General features: G+C 39.3%; 1 protein-coding gene across 4 annotated transcripts in view; it reads left to right on the top strand.

The window, feature by feature from the left end:
- Positions 1-21426, top strand: part of SNTG1 (syntrophin gamma 1) — a 916326-nt gene that overhangs the window by 325252 nt on the left and 569648 nt on the right. For all 4 annotated transcript variants that reach the window (XM_040487820.1, XM_040487818.1, XM_040487819.1 and 1 more), the window contains one exon: positions 932-1007. The gene's annotated coding sequence lies outside the window, so the exon portion shown is untranslated. The remainder of the gene's footprint in view (positions 1-931; positions 1008-21426) is intronic.

Below are 21426 nucleotides of genomic sequence, written 5' to 3'. Positions count from 1 at the left end.
TCATGGCTGAGATTCAGATTTCTCTGTGGAGCTTATTAAAAAGTCATATATTCATATTCATAGGCCTCTGGATAAATCTGATTCGGGTTCAGAATTTGGATGCATCTGTCGAATCAGAGATGTATCTTTGATGCGCTACGCAGTTTCTCTGCAGCCAGCTGTATGCCTTTGGAACTTGTTTTGATAAGGACTGCTCTATTCAGTGTGACATTTCACCTGCCTACCCTTTTATTAAAGTAGTACAAACTGAGTACTACTCAAAAGTAGTACTACTGAGTACTCAAAACTACAACTGAGTTCACGAGAGGACAAATAGCATAAACGGGAGCATTAAAAATGAAGTGGCCAAAGCTGACACATCATTCTGGCCTTTGGAATTAGCAAGCTGTTGCCCAGGCCTGGACGTGTAGAAGCTAACCCCCTTCTCCTTCATGATAAAACCGAGTTAATAGCTATGCCTCATTAAAAATAATCACTTCATGGCATCAAATCAATACGCCATTCCTCACAAGGAGTGCTTTTAAATATTATCAATAATTTAAACTCGGAGTCTAATTCTAAGGGCTGTGGAATCGGCAGCTTATATCCAAATGCCAACTACTGGCAGATACAATGTTGGGCAGATTACCAAATATGCTTTTGGACTTTTTTTTATAAGCCAATTTCCCCAAAATGTGTTCTGCAGAATTCAGTCTTATAACATTAGCCATTTGGGAAATACTCATCATGTTATTTTCCCTCTTGATGATTCACATGGTTTTGAGTTACTCCCAGAAATTCACAAAGAAATCTGGTAAAAATCGAGTATGTTACACATGTAAATGGGATGCATGTCTTCCTTACGGATAAAGTGAGCACATTTCGGTGTGTAGATTTTATTGCTTCTATTTTGAATGCTCATAGGACTTTTTATTTCTGCTTTTGCATCTAGACTGCTCTCCAGAATGTTGAGATTGCCAGAGAAGTGACATCTGAAAAGGGAAAATAATTGCTCTACCTAAATTCAGGTAAGACCGTTACTGTTCAAGAATGTGAGTCATTTAATGAAAACAATAATCATTTTTCTACATTTCTGTTTTAAGTTGTTCGCTTCAGTAGTAAGCTTTATGAAGCTTCTTTGCTCTAGAACCATATAACAAAACTCATTTTGTTTTTACTTTCCTGACTTCGGGAGGGGCAGCAGCACTCTGAACACGTGGCAGTGTTCAGTGTTAGACTATGTTTGGACGTAGCTTTCCACCATATTTATTTAAGCAACTGTATTAAATTTAGGTTGTTCCTTCAATGAGCACCATTTAGAGGAAGGAGCAATATAAATTAGTTTTTTCTAAAGCTTGCTTCATGAGGCGAGGGGTCCATGACTTCTCACCGAGGTGAGAACTGATGTCCCACACTGCTGTGAGCCTGCGGTCCTGGAGAAAGGGTAAATGGGTGACCAACAAGGGGGGCCTTGGCAAAATGCTGTAAAATGCTTCACAACACCAGAGTCCTGGGGATGATCACGTTCTTTGCTGTTTATTCAGAAGAGAGGAAGAGAAAGTGTAATGAAAATTTGTAAAGTAAATGAAACATGCTTTCAGTAAGGGAACTTGAGTCATAGGCCAGGCAGGTGGGAGTTGAGTATGTCTCTGACTTCAGCGCTGGGACAAATGTTACTTTTGGAAGGGCTCATACTCTATTTGCTAGAAAAAGCAGAACATGGTCACGAAAGGTTAGGATTAAAGTCACTAGAGCTACTTTCCTCACCAATTTTCACAGTGTCTTTGAGTTCTTATTTCCTGTCATGCGAGCACTTGCGTTGTGGTTTCAGTGAGAATCATGAAACTCATCGTCGTCTATTATGTTTAAAGGAAGGTTAACACTGAAAGGCGTGTTGTGTACATATTGTGGTATTAAGTTATATTTAAGCGTAATATTAAAATGGCAGGAACGCTTTTGCGTATATGTCCGTGTGTCACGAGGACCATAGAGCTCTAGGACCAGAGATGCGTTTGCGCAGCTGGCCTATAAATGGATGTCGCAGCCTGGGTTCTCAAGGAGTGCGGCAAGGTTCGGAGCCACTTAAGATTACAAGCAATTAGATCTAGAGTTGTTCTGGGTACTGAATATTCTAAATATTTAAAAATAATATTTAATGGAAGCCGCGTAGTGCTCTGTTAATCACGGCGGCACCCAGATAGGGATGGATCCCTAAAACTTCCTTTCTCACTGAATCCTGATCCCTAACCACCCGAGTGCAGGTAGTCTTTGTCCTCCTCCTAAAACACAAATCATTGTCGACATTTGCATAAGCTCAGAAAATTCTAATGCACATTTTCCGAGGAAGCACAAAGAACACATTCTAGTGCAGCAGAAAATTATACTCAAGGCTTTCAAATGATTTTTCATTGCTAGACTGTGTGCATAGTTAGGTCTTTTCTTCAAATAAAATATCACAGGCAAGCCCAAAAGATGAAGGAGAGGGGTGATAAAAAAATGTTATTGAAACAGGAGTGGGTGTTCTACAACTACTTGGCCTCTCTACCACTGCCTTTCCTTGCCTCTGAATCCGCTCCTCTCTCCCCCAAACCCTACAAACCTGATGGTTATCACTGTTTCCTGGAAGCCTGTGATTCTTTGGCATTTCAGGCCTTCGTTTGGAAGCCCATGTGGAAGTGTTAACTTAAACAGAGGCAGAGAGCGAACCATAGAAGCAGGAACTCAGGGGCACCTGGGTGGCTCAGTCAGTTAAGCGTCCGACTTCGGCTCAGGTCATGATCTCCCAGTTCGTGGACTCCAGCCCCGCGTCGGGCTCTGTGCTGATAGCTCAGAGCCTGGAGCACGCTTTGGATTCTGTGTCTCCTTCTCTCTCTGTTCCTCCCCTGCTCATGCTGTGTCCCTCTCTCTCTTGCAAAAATAAATGAAGATTTAAAAAAATTAAACACATAAAAGAAGTGGGAACTGCCAAAACTATGCTGTGCTCGCCAGAAAGGGGCAAGCGATTGCTCTGCAAGAGACATTGTCTGTTACCTACTGAGGTTTCCGGTGTCAGGCCTGGCCCCTGTATGCTTTCACTTCACCCTTGTGGAAAGCTCGCTGGACAGGATTTCAGAATATCATACCCTGCAGATTCCGTCTGTAGCCTGAGGAAAGTTACATATCATAAATGAAAGCAGGGAGAAAGGCGGGAAGAAGAGTACTGAAAAGTCATTTGAAGATGGTGGTTCCATCGTCACAGCACCTCACAAACAATAGTTAATATTTTATTTTTAAAAATATCTCTAAATACATTTCAAACATTTTTCTATTTTCTGAGGTAGATATCTTTGCTTTCATGTTTTTTAAAAATTTTTTTTAGTTTAACATAATTTGTTGGCAAGCAACACGTCTCAATTGATATTGTTTTGAGACAGGATGAGTAAAGAGGAGAAATACTAAATGTGGTCTAATAACACACAGCCTACCCACATGGCCTATTTTCTGATACTTGGTGATGAGGGAGCATAAGAGGCTGCAAACCCTGCCCCTCTGCCTTCTTCCCCCCCCCCCCAGGTGTGTGATATCCCTTGGGCACTCCTGGCTGGCCAAGAACAAAGGAAAGGGGAGAAACAAATGGTTAACTGAGGGAGATCATAGTCCCACAGGGCCCGAGTCTCCATCTATTTACAAATATCTTAGTGAATCACAAGAAAAGGGCAATCTTATCAATAGGCTAATCTCCAGAAACCTATAGACTCCGTTTCCTGGAGCCCCAACATCATCCCTCCATAGTGATGTGGGAAACAAAGGCAGAAGGAAATGGCAGACAGAACTCAATTTCCTTATAACCTGCAACCCATTGACAAATATTTGAGGCAAGCAGAGTAAATTGCTCCAAGAACTCTCTACTGTCTTAATGCTAATGCTTTGCTAGAGGGAAAAACAACCTTAGCTTGACAATAGTTAGGCCTCCAGTATCCTGTGAGTCTTCTTTACCATACGAAAGTCTCACTGGAAACTTCCCCTGACTTTACCTCCCCCAACTCCATATAACCAGTATATAACCAGTCCCTCCTCACGGTCCAGGGGCAGCTCTTGCGGCCACAGGTCCTATACCCGTGCTTTAATAAAATCGCTTTTTTTGCACCAAAAACATCTTCAAGAATTCTTTCTTGGCCGCCGGCTCCAGACCCCACAAATTCCACTATCACCCCAACACCTCACCACTTGGCACATATAGACTATTTCAAGAATGACACGTCTTAGCATGTCCTGTCACTGGATTTTTTTCTAGTCTCTGACCCGACCTGTAGAATTTCACTTGTGCCTCCCAAGTATTCATGCTCATAGTTGTCCACATGGAAAGCTCACCGGGCTTTATGTTTGAATGGAAAACAGCCCCATGAGCAAGTGCAACCTGGATGTCCACTGGGTGAGCAGCTGTCCCAGCCTGGTCACCTGTCCCTGCTTTGTGCCGCCTGCCCTCTCTACTTGGCTAAAGGAATTTTCCTGGGCTTTTTTTTTTTTTAAATTGCCAGAACAAGACTACTATAATATGAACAGTTAATATTTGAATATATAGGTTTTATGCTCGTACTGCTTTTCTGTGCTGTCAGGGATGTCTGAGCATCTGATTTTTTCTTCTTCTTCTTGACATATTTCCATTGGTCTTTCTGCAGCCCATTCCCTTTGTGTCGCATGCTGCATCTGTTACCAGGGCGCAACATCTCTGGGCCCATTTGCCACCGGAATTGTTAGTCAAATCCCCAGTGCTTTCAGTCCTCTTTGTGAGTTTAGTCATTGGCTTCGGTGATCAAACATCTCTTATTTTGGGTTTTGCTGGCTCTATTGTCTATCCTGGGTAAAGTGACACAATTATCAAACACAAAAGAAGCTTAGCCTTGGACACAAAACTTTCTTAATGTTTTTTGGCCAAGCTGTGCTCCCCATCTACCTTTTTAAACAGGGATTTGACTGAATAAGTTGCCTGTGGGAGGTGTGGCTCCTGGCCAGGGTGCAGAGCCATGTGGTGCCCTGCTGACTCCTGTTTTGGTTTTGTTTGCTTTCTGTTTTCATGAGAGTTCCAGGGAAGACATCAGAGTTTCTTTTTGTAACCCCAGGATCTACCATCATGCCAAGAGGTATAGGGTCCCAGTAAATATTTCAGAAAAATTAATAAATTGATGAACATATTTTTGGAGCAGCATTCTGTGCATTTCAAAGACATTCACCCATAGTTGAGAAAAACCTGGCTACATTAAAAAATGTACTCTCCTTTCCATTTCCCAGCCAGTATGAGTAGATTTCTAGTAGTTCTTGGTATTGCTTTCTTTCATGAACAGGTTAATGTAGGTTGCTTTAGTCATGGTAATTCCATCCCCCCCTATTCTGGAAAATTCAGCAAAGAGAAGATTGGTTAATTCCGGCCACGTGAAGACTATTGGTGGCCTCTCAGGGCTCAAGGTACATAGTCACGTTATCTGTGTCTGCCTGTGAAGAAGATTCACAAGAAAATCTTTAGGTCGCCATCAGATACCTTTGGTGATACTGGAAACAACAACAAAAAGGTCTAAAGAAATGTCATAAATCTAATGATTTTAGCACTCGTCCCTGTATCACAGCTACAGAGTAACATTGGGGAAATCCTGGAGTATGGTAACCAAAATGATGGAGGGATTCAGCGCCCGCTTGGCAGAATGGACCTAGTCCATATACTGTCCACATTCTCTCAGTCCTGTCCAGGTTTTCAACTTTCGCTGCTTTCCTTGCATTGGGGCTAGACTATTCCTGGAGATGGCTCATACCATTCCCATGGATATAGAGCCTCTGCTGCCGTCAGTGCCTTATTTCCTACCAGTAGCCTTTCCTACTGCTGCGCACAAGGGCCTGTCTCTAGCATAGTCTCTTGTTTTTCCCACGGAGGAAGAGCTACAGAAGCTAGAACCCACGGTCCAGCCTAACTGGGCCCCTGGAGTCCCCGGCTTCCCAGCGTCTGCTCAGAGACACTGGTTGCCCCAGGCAAAGTCTAAAGGATTACCAGCCCATCAGGCAAACACTGGCCAAAGAGACCGGCTCAGGGGTGACTGTGGGAGGGAGAAGGGTGCCCTCAGAGAGGCCCCCCGAGCACACAGGAGCCCCGCACTTGATTTAATTTGCCTTCAGGTTCACTGTGCACTAACGTTCCGTAGGTGTTTCAGAGACTTGGCGTCCCGTGGCTCTTACCAGAGTGTCATGCAGAGTCTTAACCACCCAACCACATTCCCTGTGCTTCGCCTCTTTCGCCCTCCTCCTTTCCTTCTGAATTCTTGGAGACCGCTGTTCTTGTTTTGTTTTCGTTTTTGTTTCTGTTTCATCATCTCCAGGGTTTTGCCTTTTCCCAGATGTCGTGCAATAGGAATCATGGAGCGTGTAGCCTTTTCAGCCTGAATCCTTTCACTTAACAAAATGCGTTTAAGAGCCATCGTGTTTTTTTTCCGTGGCTTCCTTTTTATCCAAATAATGTGCCACGATATAGATGTACCACAGTCTATCTATTCGCCTACCCCTGAAGGAAATTATGGAGAAAGCTTCCATAAACTTAAATGAAGGGTTAATACATTTTCAGATCAGTTGGCTGGATATCTAGTAATGCCACTGCTGTATCATATGGTAAGAAGACAGAGAGTCTTGTAAAAACCTATACATTCTTCCAAGGTGGCTGTGGCACATTCCATTCTTACCAGAAGTGAAGGAGATCTCCTACTATTCCACATCCTGGTCAGCAAATGATACTGTCAGTTCTAAAATTTCATGTGTTTTTGTAAATATTTAGCTTCTCTAGTGTCTTCTTAAAAATTAGGAACCAGGACATTAGCACGCCTAAAAAATATACTCTCATAGTGAGTAGAGACATTTTCCCCCCAAAAAACAATAGAGCTTATTAACACAGTATCAAACAAATATACATCAGGAGGGATATTTGGTGGGGGACACAGACATGAAAGAGTTACTAACAAAATTAAAGTAGTCATAAATTCCAAATGGACAAAAGACCTAAATGGGTAAAATAGGTGATGGGGATTAAGGAGGGCACTCGCAGAATGCTGGTGAGCACTGGGCGATGTATGGAGGTGTTGAAGCACTATGTTGTCCACCCGAAACTGACATGACACTGTATGTTAACTAACTGGAATTTAAAGAAAAAACTTTTCAAAACTTTTCAACTTCAAATTTAAAGAAAAACTTTTCAATTAAAAATAATAAATCTATGTGTGTCAAACAGAAAAAAAAGTAGTCATAATTAGTGGGAAGTTTTATGAAGGAAAGACTAAGTGGCCCCTGGAGAAACCAGATGAGATTCCTTATTCTTCCCCTTGCCCCTCTTGACTCTCCCCCACCTTGTTTTCCTCCTCCTTCTCCCTTTCCCTCCCTCCCCCCCCCAAAACTGAGAACCTGGAGGAAGTTTTAGGGGTGCCTAACATTTAAGCTTTAGAGTGAACAAATTGGAAAATGCAATTATAAATAACACAAAATAATGCCTAGATGAACAGATTCAATATGAGGCCTCTTCATCAACTCATGGTATGTAGACCTCGTCAATACTTGATCAACAACCTCTCAGCAAACTGTGGGCACATAATTTCTTTGGACATTTCTTACTCTTGAAATACCAGCTGTTCGAAACATCCACAACCATTCACTCTTCCTGTATTTTCACCCATGTTCTGATGATTATTTTGGTTCTTCCTATCTTGGTCTATTTTTGAATGGAAAAAATCTATATCTTGATCTATATCTTGAACTGAAATCAAGAGTCAGATGCTTAACTGACTGAGCCACCCAGGTGCTCCTGTATGGACTAATTCTTTCCAAGAATGGTTTTTACTCTAGTGAAAGCCTCCTTATCGTGTAAGAACCAAACACAAATCCTACCACCTTCCACAAATTTTTCAGATGTCCCAATCCTAATTAATTATTCTTTTCCTATACACATACATGATGACATTTTAGATTATTTCTGTCTGTTTTCCCTACCAAATTGTGAACTCCTGAAGGGAGCGTATTGGATTTACTCTATTACTAACAATACTGTTTAGTCCAGCTAAATTTATCCAGCCTGTCAGAACCAGGAGTCTCCAGTCTCTACTGGTGGCAACTAACCTGGGCACGATTTCCAATTATCTAAAACTGGCTCAGATTCCGTGTCTCTACACATCTTCTCGCCTCCCATCTCATTTTTCTGTCCCTTGCACCCCTCAGATACTACGTCTAGCTATTTGGACATGAACTTTGTGTTTGATTTTCCTAATGGACTTTAACATAAATTTGACCCCTGGTTCTTTTCATTATCTTGATATAATTCTAGCATTCTTGTTTTTGCACATACTAAAGCTCCAAGAGCAACCATTTGGCTAGCATTTTCATTGTTCCACATCTATAAATAGGCAGAGAGGGAGGCTCAGGAGAGTTCATAAGGTGCTATTTGCATACCATACATTCTCATTATTTTTTTAATTGAATTGAGTTTAACTGGCATTTACAACATTCATTGATTCAACAAGTTAACATTTTGAGTATTTAGAGAAGAAAATGACACTAGTACAATGAATATTGGTTAACAGGTTTTTAATTTCTTTTTTAAACTAGGTGAGAAAATGCAAAATTCAAATCTGTAAGATTTTTTACTGATGGATAATACTTAGTGACAGATGTATAAAAAATGAGGTGCTTTTGAATTATATTACCTTTTAGTCTTTTACAAGTCCAATTTGGATGTTTCCACATATTAATTTTTAAATAACACTGGAGGAAAATCAACAGTTTGAGAAGAGGCCAGTTGGCCCAATGAAGAAACACAGTTCCATTGAAATGAATGTCATGACATAATACAAGAATTATTGTGCTATTTAAAAATGAAGCCAGATTTTCAAAATTATCCTACACCTGTGTGTCACAGTATATAATTCCTGAACTCTGTGGAGCAAAGTGGTAACATTTGAATAAGAACTTAAGATTGTTTTATAAAGTTAGATCAAAATGAACAAACTCTTTTAAAAACAAATGACATCTACAAAGTGAGACTCCTGGTCTAAATTGTTATGTATTGAAGAGACAGAGAGAAATGAATATGTAATATTCACCTGTCATTTGTATGGCACTTCATATATTTTTTTTAATTTCAGTGCAGCATCCAGCTTTTGATATATGGATGGCAGGTTTTGTTATTGCCAATGGCATTTCCCCTAATCTATATATTGAGATAATGGCGGATCAACTGAATGCCTCTTCAGGAATCAGTTAACTATCCAATATTTTTTCACTGCATGGCCCGACTATATTTAGTAGTTCAGAGTATGAAGAATCTGAGGAATGAGTCCTCAGTTAAATAACATAATTAATGAAGATGAAATGGAAGAGATCAACATATAAAATATGGGTAGATGTTACTAAATGAAAATTATTTTATGATTATGTCTGATAAAAATGGCCCCAACCATAACAAGAAAATATTTTTCCTTGAAAAATATGTGTCCACAGACACACAGACACCCACCTCTTAGAATTACTTCACACTCTCTTGGTTTCACCTATGTGTTTTGGTCACTGATTCCAAATTCAGTCACTCCTACAGTGGTCACGTCTATCTGGACTTGGAAATAGTTTATGCAGGTACAAGTCACCAGCTCCTTATCTTCTTTCTGCATGTTGTACCCTTCAGCTGTTGTCTCCTTCCTGGACATTTCTGAGTGAGATGAGACATCAAAAAAAACAAAAACAAAAACAAAAAGAGTTGACGATCCACAAAACAAGTCTTTGACCATGGGGAGACCAGACTCAATGGATACCTTCCTTTCTCCTCTTTCCGCAGAGGCACTGTCCCGAGAAACTCAACATTCACGAGTGCTTCATACCAAGTGGTGGCCAACTCTGGACCAGATCCTTTTACCCTTTCATCCCAGAAGGTCGTAATTCCTAATCTGCCCAGTCTCCCCACCTTTCCTGATCTCCTGAACCTTCCAACTATTGTCTCTACTATTCACTTTGGCCAGCAGCAAAATCTGTATCTCTTCAAGTGCCACGAGTATTCCCTTCACCCTCATGCTCCAGTTCTAATCTGGACATCCCCTGGGGACAATATTTCCTCTGCAGACTTCTCAGATGTGATTGCCTCTTGTACGGCTCAAGAGCCACTAGGCCTAGAGGCGGACATGTGTTCACCTTGCTCCTCTTTGCTCGTTGCTTCCCCGATTTGTTCCCTCTTCCTTTTCTTATAGACTGCTGCTCCTTTGCAATGCATTCCATCAGATTTTATTGCTAATATACATGGTGATACCATCTACTGAAACGTGGACACTGTTGCTCATTCGCTAAAGATGTTAGCCTCTGTCTAATGGTGTTTTTCTACACGATTTGGGCAGTCACTGTGTGTTAGCATTTATGTAGAAGATCTGAAACTCTGAGCTTTCAGGTCTCCACCTCTTCCCTTTCAGTCATTTGTCCCTTCTTCCACAACCACCAGTTCTGTTAATTTCTAAGAGTGCATTGTCCCCTTTTGCTGTACCGTCACCAAAGTCTGTTTTTTGACTCTATATGCTACCTTTACAATTCCCCTACTTTAGTGACTCTATATTAGAGTTTGCTGAGGACTTCTAATCCATCAACCTTTTGCCCTTATCACTGTCTGTCACCAGTTATGTCTTCACATTCATCTTATCTAACTTGGATTCCGTAATGTGTCAGTGTAGTACCGATCGTGAATCTATTTTTTTTTTTTTACCTTTCTTTCCTTTTCTAATACTCACTGGGAAAAACCTTAACCAACATTAAAATATCTTTCCATCTGCTTACCCAAGTAGCAGAATAGGGTAGAGGAAAACATACACTCATGCTGGTAAGTCCACTTTTAATTTTTGAGTCCAAACCTCAGTCAACTCATAACTATCACTTGTTAGTAATCATTTGTCTCAGTTGACTCTTTATATCTTCATTCTCCCCAAAACTTTCAGCAAACCTCCCCCCATCATTTATATCTAATAATCTTGCTTTCACTTTACTATAAGAGAAGCAATAAGAAGTAAATTGCCTTGTCTGTTTCTGAGGAACTCTGACAAACTGCCTGCATCCCTACCTATCTCTCTCTTGTTACTGTGAATGGAATGTTTATGCTCCCATCTGAGCCCCAAACACTTCCTTTTCATATTGGATTCCATCTTTCTTCACCAGCTTAAGGACTTTCCTCCTGAATTATCCAAGTGTCTCCTTCTGTTCTATTTCTTTGTTTCCATCACAATATAAACATGGCTGTGTCTGAAAATTAACAATAAAACCCCTCCTTTAATTCCACTTATTATCCCTCTAGCGTAGTCTGAAAGTTCTGTTTTCCTCAAATTGCCAAACTCCTCAAAGTAGTTGTAACTATTCTGTGTTTCCAAATATTCATATCTTAGTCATTCCTGAAACTGTTATTCATTTATTCACTCCTGAAATACCATTCCACTGAAACCCTTCTTATAGAGGTCTAATATATATATATATATATATATATATATATATATATATACTCCTTTATTCTCCATTTAAAATATCCTCCTTCATGCCTCATTAATTCAATACCATTGATATTGCATTTAAAGATCGTTTCAACAATATACATTGGAGCCCCAAAGGCAAAACAATGGCTATAGTTGCTATAATATTGAACATCTTGAAAAAAAAATGTTAAAATGCTCTCAGTTCAGGTTTAAATATATTTTTCATGGAATTTATGAGTTATTCTTTTTTCCTCATGATTATTTATTCTCATGAGGTTCTCAATTTTTACCAATATTTTAAAACTGTGACTGTTCATTTTTAGTGTAACAAAGAACACTTTGAGGCTTTTTTTTTTTATTCAAGTGGATAGTTTGTGACATTAATTTTTCTGAGGATGATCAATGCCTTTCATAAAGTGATGAAGTTGTAAAGTGTGCTTAGGAAATACTTGTAGCTTGTGTTGAAAGTTGTATCTCTAGATTTAGACTGCAGAGGTCAAAAGTTGATGTCATCATTCACCAGCTATCAGACCTCTGACAACTTCTTAACCCTCTGACTCTTAGTTCCCTCATAGGTAATAGGGTTATGGAAAGAATAAATGGATAATTCAAGTGAAGTGTTCAATGTAACATCCATCAAATAATAAGCAAATAATGTTACTAAATGAATTTAAATACTAAATCTTTCACTTTAAAGTTTCTAAATGATTTTTTCAAAGTGCTGTATTTAAACTTTTATTTAATTTTTGTACTAGCCCTGTGAGGAGGTGGTATTCCTTGGCTCATTATATAGCTGATAAAATAAAAAATAGGAAGCATCAAATTGTATAAAGCCATTTCGGTATAAACTCATAATGCAATTGTTTCACAGAATTTGTACGTTTGGACCATTTGCCACACTTTTGCCCTGTGCTCAAAAGCAATCCTGAATAATACCATAGTGTTAAAGAAGGCATTTTTTTAAGTTTATGAAGGGTAATTTGAGGGGCACCTGGGTGGCTCAGTTGGTTAAGCGTCTGACTTCCGCTCTGGTCATGATCGTGTGGTCTGTGAGTTGGAGCCCTGTGTTGGGCTCTGTGCTGACCGCTCAGAGCCTGGATCCTGCTTCGGATTCTGTGTCTTCTTCTCTCTGCCCTTCCCCCTCTAGTGCTCTGTCTCTCTCTCAAAAATAAATAAAATTAAAAAAGAAAGGGATGGTAATTTGACACAAGCACCATTGTTAGGGAAGGTAAATTGATATCTATAGTAAGTATCTATTCCACAAAGAGCCAAATGCTCCCCCTTCCATAATGACAGCAGTCCAATATAAACAATCTGCCACCTGTCAGCTAGCTGATCACCCCAGGAAATGGTGTCGTATTAGCAGTAGCTGTATCCAGTTCAGCCTGGATGAATGGAAACCCATGTTGTTCAGCCCATGAATGGCCTCCATCACTGCCTCCATGACCATTTTGTTCACTAGCGCATAGGATATAACAGTAATGACTAGGGAAAGAGACTAAGTGATATCAACAGAATAGGTTGTCCTATCCTTATTAAAATATTCCTCTGCTGAAGTCACTTGTTGAAATCATTCAAATATCTTCACATTCTACACCATCCTAGATTGGACCACCCATATCCCCCTTTCCTAGACCTCCTTGTCAAGATATTCCTGTCATACTTCTTCAAATTCTTAACCATTCACCCAAGCCATTAGCCTCAGCACACAAATCAATCAGATCGTAAATCATCTCTTCTTCCAGGCAAACCGAGCAACCAGGTAGGTATACTGATCCAAATTCTGCCCACCGGTAAGATTTTACTTTATTATTGCCTTCAGGACTCTCCTAGAATGAGGGTGTAGCACCCCATCTGTCTACCTGTGCGTAGTGCCTATAATATCACACAGCTACACCTATAAACCAAGCCTGAATTTTTTCATTCTCAACCAACGTCATCAAAGGGAACTCCTCATAAAGCCACAGATGCAGCCTGGGAGAGAAGCGAGCGTAGCAGGATGGGGACAATGAGCATTAGGCCACTTCTTTATGCTGTCTCAAGGCTGTCTTTGGAAAAACTTCTGTTGTGGGAATGATGGGATGTGCATTCCAAGAACATGAGAAGAGGTGTGGAGCTTCTAGTAGCCTGGGTCCAGCTTGTAGGCCTGTCAGCTAGCCCTCATGTTCTCACATTTATGTCCTCCAATAACCAGGGACACTATAAGACCATGCCAGAATGCTGTGTTAATTCTGTTTGCATCTAGTTACTTTGTGATATAATATTATATATATATATACACACACACACACACAGTAGAATTGAATATTGAGTATATTTCAGAAGAAAAACAATTTTGAGTAAGTATGAATATTGAATATTCTAGGCATAACGTATCGTATCTTTACAAAAAAAGTATGAAAATAAAAAGAGAAAGGATCTTAAATTGCTATTGGTAGTAGATCTAAGAATTGATGTTCTTGGAATCCCCATTCTAGATTCTATTCTAAATAAAATTCTAATCTAAGTTAGTTTGCCTCTAGAGCACGTGTGAGTGGAGGTTATTTAGTGAATAGCGGGAGCATCTTTGATTATGTTATGGGTATTTCCGATTTTCCATTTGAAAATTAAATGATCCATAACATTTATTTGGTGGCTTTCATTCATTCACCCATTCAAAAGTACGTGTTGAATACTCATCAGGTATAATAGGTTCTCTGTCAACCATAGGCATTCAAATATGAATGAGCTATAAATCACTGCCTTTATGGAGCTTGTGACTAGTGGATTTAACTGAGTGTTTCTAGAGGTAGGTCAGCAATCTGATTCTGATTCCTCCTAGAACAATTTTATGTTTCACTGTATAAGATGCCAGGTCTGGTGCAAAATTCAGCTGCTCACTGTGTTTTACAGTCTTCACCTTCCTATATCAAAGAGGGCAGTGGGAATGAAGAAGGGTTCCCATGTTCCATGAAACATGTTCCATGTTTTCAGTTCTTAGGGTTACCATGTAGGTTAATTTTTATTCAATGTGTCAAAAAAATAAAATGAAATTTTGAAATTATCTTCAAAAGACAACTTTTTACGTCACAAACTCAAAAACTCGAACTCATCCTACCTGCTCTACTCAATTAATAAGTAATAGCTGTGTACAATTAAAATAAAGACATAGTGATTTAAGTCTGCTGTTGGTACCGTCAGTAACATCAGTAAGGGTGTGACCACTTCCAATCAGCTTGAATGCATAGCTCTAGTTGATTTACCTTTTCTCCGAGAAAATGAATGACAAATTGGCTGTAACTAACAGGTCATCAATCAAATGGATGTTCTTTTCCATTTGAAAGTCTGAGAAAAGTATAGTCACAGAAAGTACTCTGTTTCTGTAGTTGCCTGTGCGATACAGTGGTGCATTGTTTCAATCAAGCTTCTTGCACGCTCTTGTAGAAGATCTGTCAGCCAGTTTAATGCTTCCTGTTGACAGACACAGCAAGATTCTGCACACATCACAGACGTGCTATGCCTGGTCACTTGGGGCAAGAGCTATTAGCAACACAGTGTAACAGGCTCCAAGTGATGAGGAGGCCACCTGTTCACTCTTTCAGTAGATGAAGTCAGGTAGCTAGAATATCTGTAGGAAAAAGGTGCAATGACAAGATAATAAGAGTAAATTGGGCTTAGATGGAATGGTGCAATTATACTACAAACAGCTTGCTTTTCATTGCCAATAAACCATGCTGGGTTAGAGTATTTTCTAGATAGGCAGCTTATTTTTCTGTTACTGCTCTTTTTTTTTTCTTTTTTCAAATTTTACCATTTCAGTATTTTTCTGTTTTCATCTGTCTTGCCATACATCATAAATACTCATTTCTTTGAAAGCTCGTAGGTCTATGGAACTTTTTGTGAAAAACATTAGGATAGGTTTGTTTTTTTTTTAAATATATTACTGTGATTTTTCAGGGGACAAAAGTCTCTCTGATGTCAAACAACCTGCAGTATATGTAGCTGTTTGGTAATGGAAAGACGACCAAGATTTTATCCTAAGAATGATTTTTATTCTCACTTTTGTTTCATCAGAATCAACATTGTAGGACAAAGGGAGAAGAATGGTTTGCTAATTTCTATTAATTTTGAAACAGTGAGTTCTTGGCATAGGTTGTCCCAGTATGCCAGATCAATCAGTATTATTCAGTTTATTCACAAGAGCAATTTGAAATAGCTTGGCAAATTACTTACTCTGCCTTCTTTGGTTAATTAGCCTCAAACGATATTGAAAAAGCCATATCTCTAATGCAGAATTATGAGGGGGAAATTATTCTTGAGATGAGACCAGTGACACGACTGGCTATCAAATGTTTGTACTTTCAATAAATTAGTGTATCATGACAGGGTTAAAAAAAAAAACCCAAGATGTCCAAATCACATATTGCCACATCATTTTACCTCCCAGTATTACTGGATGCATGGAGTTAGAGACGACAAGGGGATGGCTAAGTGTGGCCCGTTTTGTCCAGAGACGGCCAGTCTAGGACAAGCCGTGGAGAGTCTGAGTACAAGCGTGACACTCATGCTGGGCACAGCAGAAAATCGCAACAAATTTTTTTTGTTTGTTTTAGAACCAACCAGAAACAGTTGGGCGTCAATATGTTCTACTACCTGGGATTCATCTACTCATTCATCTACTTCATGAATTTGAGAAATTTGCTTCTTTTCTTTGAGCCTTAGTTGTGTCATTCCGTTGGAAGTTAGCCTCGTTCCATTGCTAACGTTTGTATATTTCTCTGACAGAAATATACAAATTTAATCATGTCTTTTTCTTCCGGTGTGTTCCCTCTATTTATTTACCATATTAACAAAAGAGCTAAATTTGTACTCTGCCTCAAATACCAATCCCTATAATCAGGTAAAGCGAGCAACGAAGGCAGAATTGGCTAATCTATCATAAAACCGAGCTACATGTTTAATATGTAAGAAAATACTAAACTATTGGTTTTAATTTGGAGACTTCCCTGTGGTTTCAATGTATTTTTTGTCATTTGAAAGCTCAGTATTTTTCCTCAAATACAGATTATATTCAGACAATGACATTACTTTAAGTACTTTGCTAAAGCCTTCAAGCACTCTACCTTCCTTCCTTGAATATAAAGGTGAAGTTCCTTGGTCAAAACATGCACCAGTATAGTTTATTGAAAACACAATTGTTCCCATTTGGGTGCTGTTGGAGTTTAGAAAGGGATAGAGGATATGTCTAGTAACAAAAATATATGAATTATTGTAATTGAATGAGTATCTTTCATGAATGCAGACTACTCGTGGCTCTATACATGATGTCTTTGATGATCTGAAGAGGAACAAGATGGCAGAAATGAAAGTCTAAGAAAAGATTACAGGGCCTTATTGGGGAATAGACCACAGTCTAATAAATGAACAAGATCTGTTTTCAAATGAGCTTTTATGCATTTTAGGTTTAGTGAAATCTAGAAATGGCTTAGAATTTCAAAGCATAATGAAAATATTACTTTAAAACCACTAGAAACTTTATTTTCCACCCTTGTCCTAATTAGATACGGTTGCTCGTGTTTTAGTTACATATTGTTACAAGTTCGACAGTTGTCTAACCTATATCAAGGAGTTAGAAGAAATACCCATTTTTACACCGAGATGGGACATATATCACACCCTGAACCGAAATTTGTTGGTTTTTCTCAGCGAGGGAAGAATACCAGTAACCAACTTGCTTTAAATGGATAATCTATTCAATTAAAGTCTATTTTTGTAGAATCGCCTCCTTGTAATCTACTGTGTCTCTTGCCCTTAAAATTGTTCATTGCATACCTTTTACTGTTAAGTTTGTTGCTTGAATTTAGGTGATGGGCCAAAAGACGTGCAGTAGAATATTCCTTATGAGATCAGCCAGAAAATGTTATTTATTTTCAATGTGAAAAAAGTTTTAATAATGAAAATCTTGCCGTTGACTGTAAAACGGTATTTATTTCTAAAATGTGGGTCAGATTCCAATTTGGTAAGTTCTTCAAGCAATATCTGTGAAATATGGTATACCAAAGCCGGAAAATTTTAGTTTAGACATTAGAAAAAAAAATTGATTCACCATGCCAACACATAAGGAAATGCATGCATATTTGCATCTTTGATTTGAGTTGTATTAGTATTTTATAAAACTTTCTTAGTAACAGTAAGTTTCTGTTGCTGTCATGGCAATAAAATTTTATCTATACTTTTATTTTAGGACTTTGTTATCTACTGCTGTGTAATAAATTACCATAAACTTAATGGCTTACAACAGCACGTATTTATTATCTCAAAGTTTCAGTGGGTGGGGGTGGGGAATCTGACACAGCTTGGCTGGGCCCTCTGCGTCCAGGCTTTCACAAGGCTTCAGTCTACGGGTTGGCCAGAGCTGGTGTCTTGTCTAAAGCTCTCAGAGCTGTTTAAGAGTCTCCCATTTATTTCTAAGTTACTCACTCAGGACCTCTCTCTGAACAAATTAGATAATTAGCTGACTTAAAACACTTAAAACTATATACGTAAGAAAGATAAAAGGGAATTTATCACACTGCAGATGACTGGTCTTGGAAATGCTTTGAGAAACTCAGAGGTGCCTCCAGGATTCTGAGGAACGGCATACATAGCAGCTGTTGAAGGAAAACAACAAACAGCAAAATGCTTTTAGCTTTAATAATTTTGCTGTTCAGATGGAGACTCTCCACTAGTCAGTCAGCAGGTAAATGCCCTTTCAAGTTCTATAGAAAAATGCATGTTCTAAAGCCATCATGAAGCCTTGACATTGTCATCCCATCAGATCAACCAAGAGGATCCACTCCCAGGAAGTTAGTGTAAAAGACTCTTCCAGAATTTCTAATAAGACACTGTTTTTAAGAGTTCAGCTACCAAGATTAAATCTATAATCTCCTCAGCATCTTTTGTGGGGATTTGGGGGGGGGGATTAGCCTGATGATTCCTACTTATTACAGCTACTCATCCTTAGAGCATGTGTGTGTGTGTGTGTGTGCGCGCGCGCGCGCACAATCTGAGATACTTTGTTGGTTGAACAGTTTCTCCTTTTTAAATGTTTATTTTTAATTTTTTTAAGGTTATGAATTTTTGAGAGAGACAGAGAGAAGACACAGCCTGAGTCGGGGAGGGGTGGAGAGAGAGGGAGACACAGAATCCGAAGCAGGCTTCAGGCTCTGAGCAGTCAGCATAGAGCCGGATGCGGGGCTCAAACTCATGAAGCGTGAGATCATGACCTGAGTTGAAGTTGGATGCTTAACCAACTGAGTCACCCAGATGCCCCTTAAATGTTTTTTTTTAATATTTATTTATTTGTTTTGAGAGAGAGAGAGAGAGAGAGAGAGAGAGAGAGAAGGAGAGCATGAGTAGGGGAGGGGCAGAGAGAAGGAGAGAGGGAATCTCAAGCAGGCTCTGCACTGTTAGACTGCAGAGCCCGATGTGGGGCTCGATCCCACAAACTGTGAGATCATGACCTGAGCCAAAAAGATTCAGACGCTTAACAGACTGAGCTGCCCAGATGCCCCCAGTTTCTCCTTTTTAAATGCATGCCACTATACTTTTGAACCCAAGCCTTTCCTCTCGTTTTTTAGTCTACCACATTTAAAAGAATAAAAATAACAGGTGGTAACATTGGAAGCTGGAGGGTGGAAGAAAATTTAGTAGGGAAAGAATGATACTGAAGACCAATAAACTCAGTCTATTTGAAAAGCGTAAAAGGATTGAGAGGGATGTATGATGGCAGTGCAATACGCTGGGCTGCTACAGGCTGACAAATGATGCCGTGGCCACCCATACATTCAGCGCATGCAGAAGGCAGCAAGAAGTCACCCAGCACCGCCAGGATGCACTTCTCTGAGATTCAGCATGCAACTAGATTAACCTTCTGAATTGCCCTGGTGCATCCAGGAGCTATTGAATCTGTATCAGGGATTTTTCCGCTGTAGGCTTAACTCCATGAAAACTTTACTCCAAAACAGGTTCAGGTCCTACATATTTCAGGGAAATGGTCTAATCATGCTCTAAAATATTTACAGATATTTGGTAACATTTCACTACCTAATAGTATGTTAACATTGTTTATGATCTTCAGACTTCTGTTTTCTCTTTGACCTTTATCAACCTGCAGTGTTATTTAGAGGATTGCAAACAAACATCAGAATATAAGAATGTGTTTCTGGGGCGCCTGGGTGGCGCAGTCGGTTAAGCGTCCGACTTCAGCCAGGTCACGATCTCGCGGTCTGTGAGTTCGAGCCCCGCGTCGGGCTCTGGGCTGATGGCTCAGAGTCTGGAGCCTGTTTCCGATTCTGTGTCTCCCTCTCTCTCTGCCCCTCCCCCGTTCATGCTCTGTCTCTCTCTGTCCCAAAAATAAATAAATAAATAAAAAACCGTTGGAAAAAAAAAGAAAAAAAAAAGAATGTGTTTCTGTGTCATACAAGTTCATGTCATTGTTCAGATCTAGGATTAGCCTCCGTTAGCATGAATCATATAATACGTGTGTGTGTGTGTGTATGTGTGTGTGTGTGTGTTTGTGTCCATATCAGTGTCCTTCAATTTGTTTATATGGCATGGTAGGACAAGTAACAGGTGAGTGTGGGGTTAGCTCACTAATCAATATTAGGGACTAAGTTGACAGAATTGAAATAAGGGTTTAATTTGCTACTGACGAGGCACCTGGGTGGCTCAGTCGGTTAAGCATCTGACTTCAGCCCAAGTCATGGTCTCATGGTTGGTGAGTTTGAGCCCCGTGTGGGGCTCAATGCTGACAGCTCAGGGCCTGGAACCCGCTTCAGATTCTGTGCCTCCCTCTCTCTCTGCCCCTCCCACTCCCACTCTGTCTCTCTCAAAAATGAATAAGCATTAAAAAATAATTTGCTACTCTTATAGGATGAACTAAGGCATATTAAAATTTCAAGAGTTTACTTGAGCCAAATTGATATTAGTCACTGCCAAACGAGAAGTGGCCCTCCTTCACTCGCACTTTTCTCTCTCTCAAAAATACAATATGATTAATATTAGCTGTCAATTAACATTAACACAGATAATTATGCTATTGTTGTTATTATATAAATACTATCAAAAACCAAAAGGAAAGTATCATTTTCAGGAAATACTGTGTTTGAAGAGCACATCTGTTGTATGAACACACCTGCAGAACTGGAAACCCTGTTTCCCTCCAAGTGCTAGTTTTAGGTTCTAGGGAGAATCTAGCTTCATATATAAAATTGAACTTGTCCTAAGCTGGGTATCTAAATAATGGCTTTGTTAAGGATTATATTAATGTAGTTCTCAACAGTTATAGAAATGGAAAACATCCGGGGATGCTTCATCTATGTTTGCATTTGAAGAAACAGAGCTCTCCTACAGCTCTTACATGTTGTTTATTTAATTGAAGGTTTAGTTGGCTGCTGTATAAATAACTCTGTGGTGAGGAGGAAAAATACTTGCCTTCTATTGGAGTATGTCTCTGTTTTGTAAGTTTTTTTTTTTTTTTTCCTAAGAAAGCTCTGAGGAACAAAATATCTCTGAACTTAGATAGGTTCCTCTATGGAATATCAGACCAGAGTTATCAGCTTATTATGCAATGATATTTTTACAATATAATCCTCAGGTTCATTTTTTTAAGAAAGGAGTTTTTTTGTTTGTTTTTTTTTTTAGTGACACATAATCTTCTGTAAGTGTAAGATCAATACTGTGATGATTTAATACATTTATAAATTGCAATATGATCATCAGTGTAGCATAAGCTGACAGCCATTATACCACATAATGATTTTATTTTTGGGTGGTGAGAACATTTAAGATCTAGTGTCTTGTGACTTTGAAGTATGTGATACAGTATTGTTAACTATCAACACAACACTGCATTGGATCTTCAGAATTTACTCATCTTCAAAATGCAAGTTTGTCCATTTTTGTCAATATCTCTCCATTCCCACACACCCTAGCCCCT

The sequence above is a fragment of the Herpailurus yagouaroundi genome, unplaced genomic scaffold, assembly GCF_014898765.1.
Source record: "Herpailurus yagouaroundi ecotype Mexico unplaced genomic scaffold, PumYag 165, whole genome shotgun sequence".
Lineage (NCBI taxonomy): Eukaryota > Metazoa > Chordata > Mammalia > Carnivora > Felidae > Herpailurus > Herpailurus yagouaroundi.
This window is presented reverse-complemented; position numbering and strand designations above follow the sequence as displayed.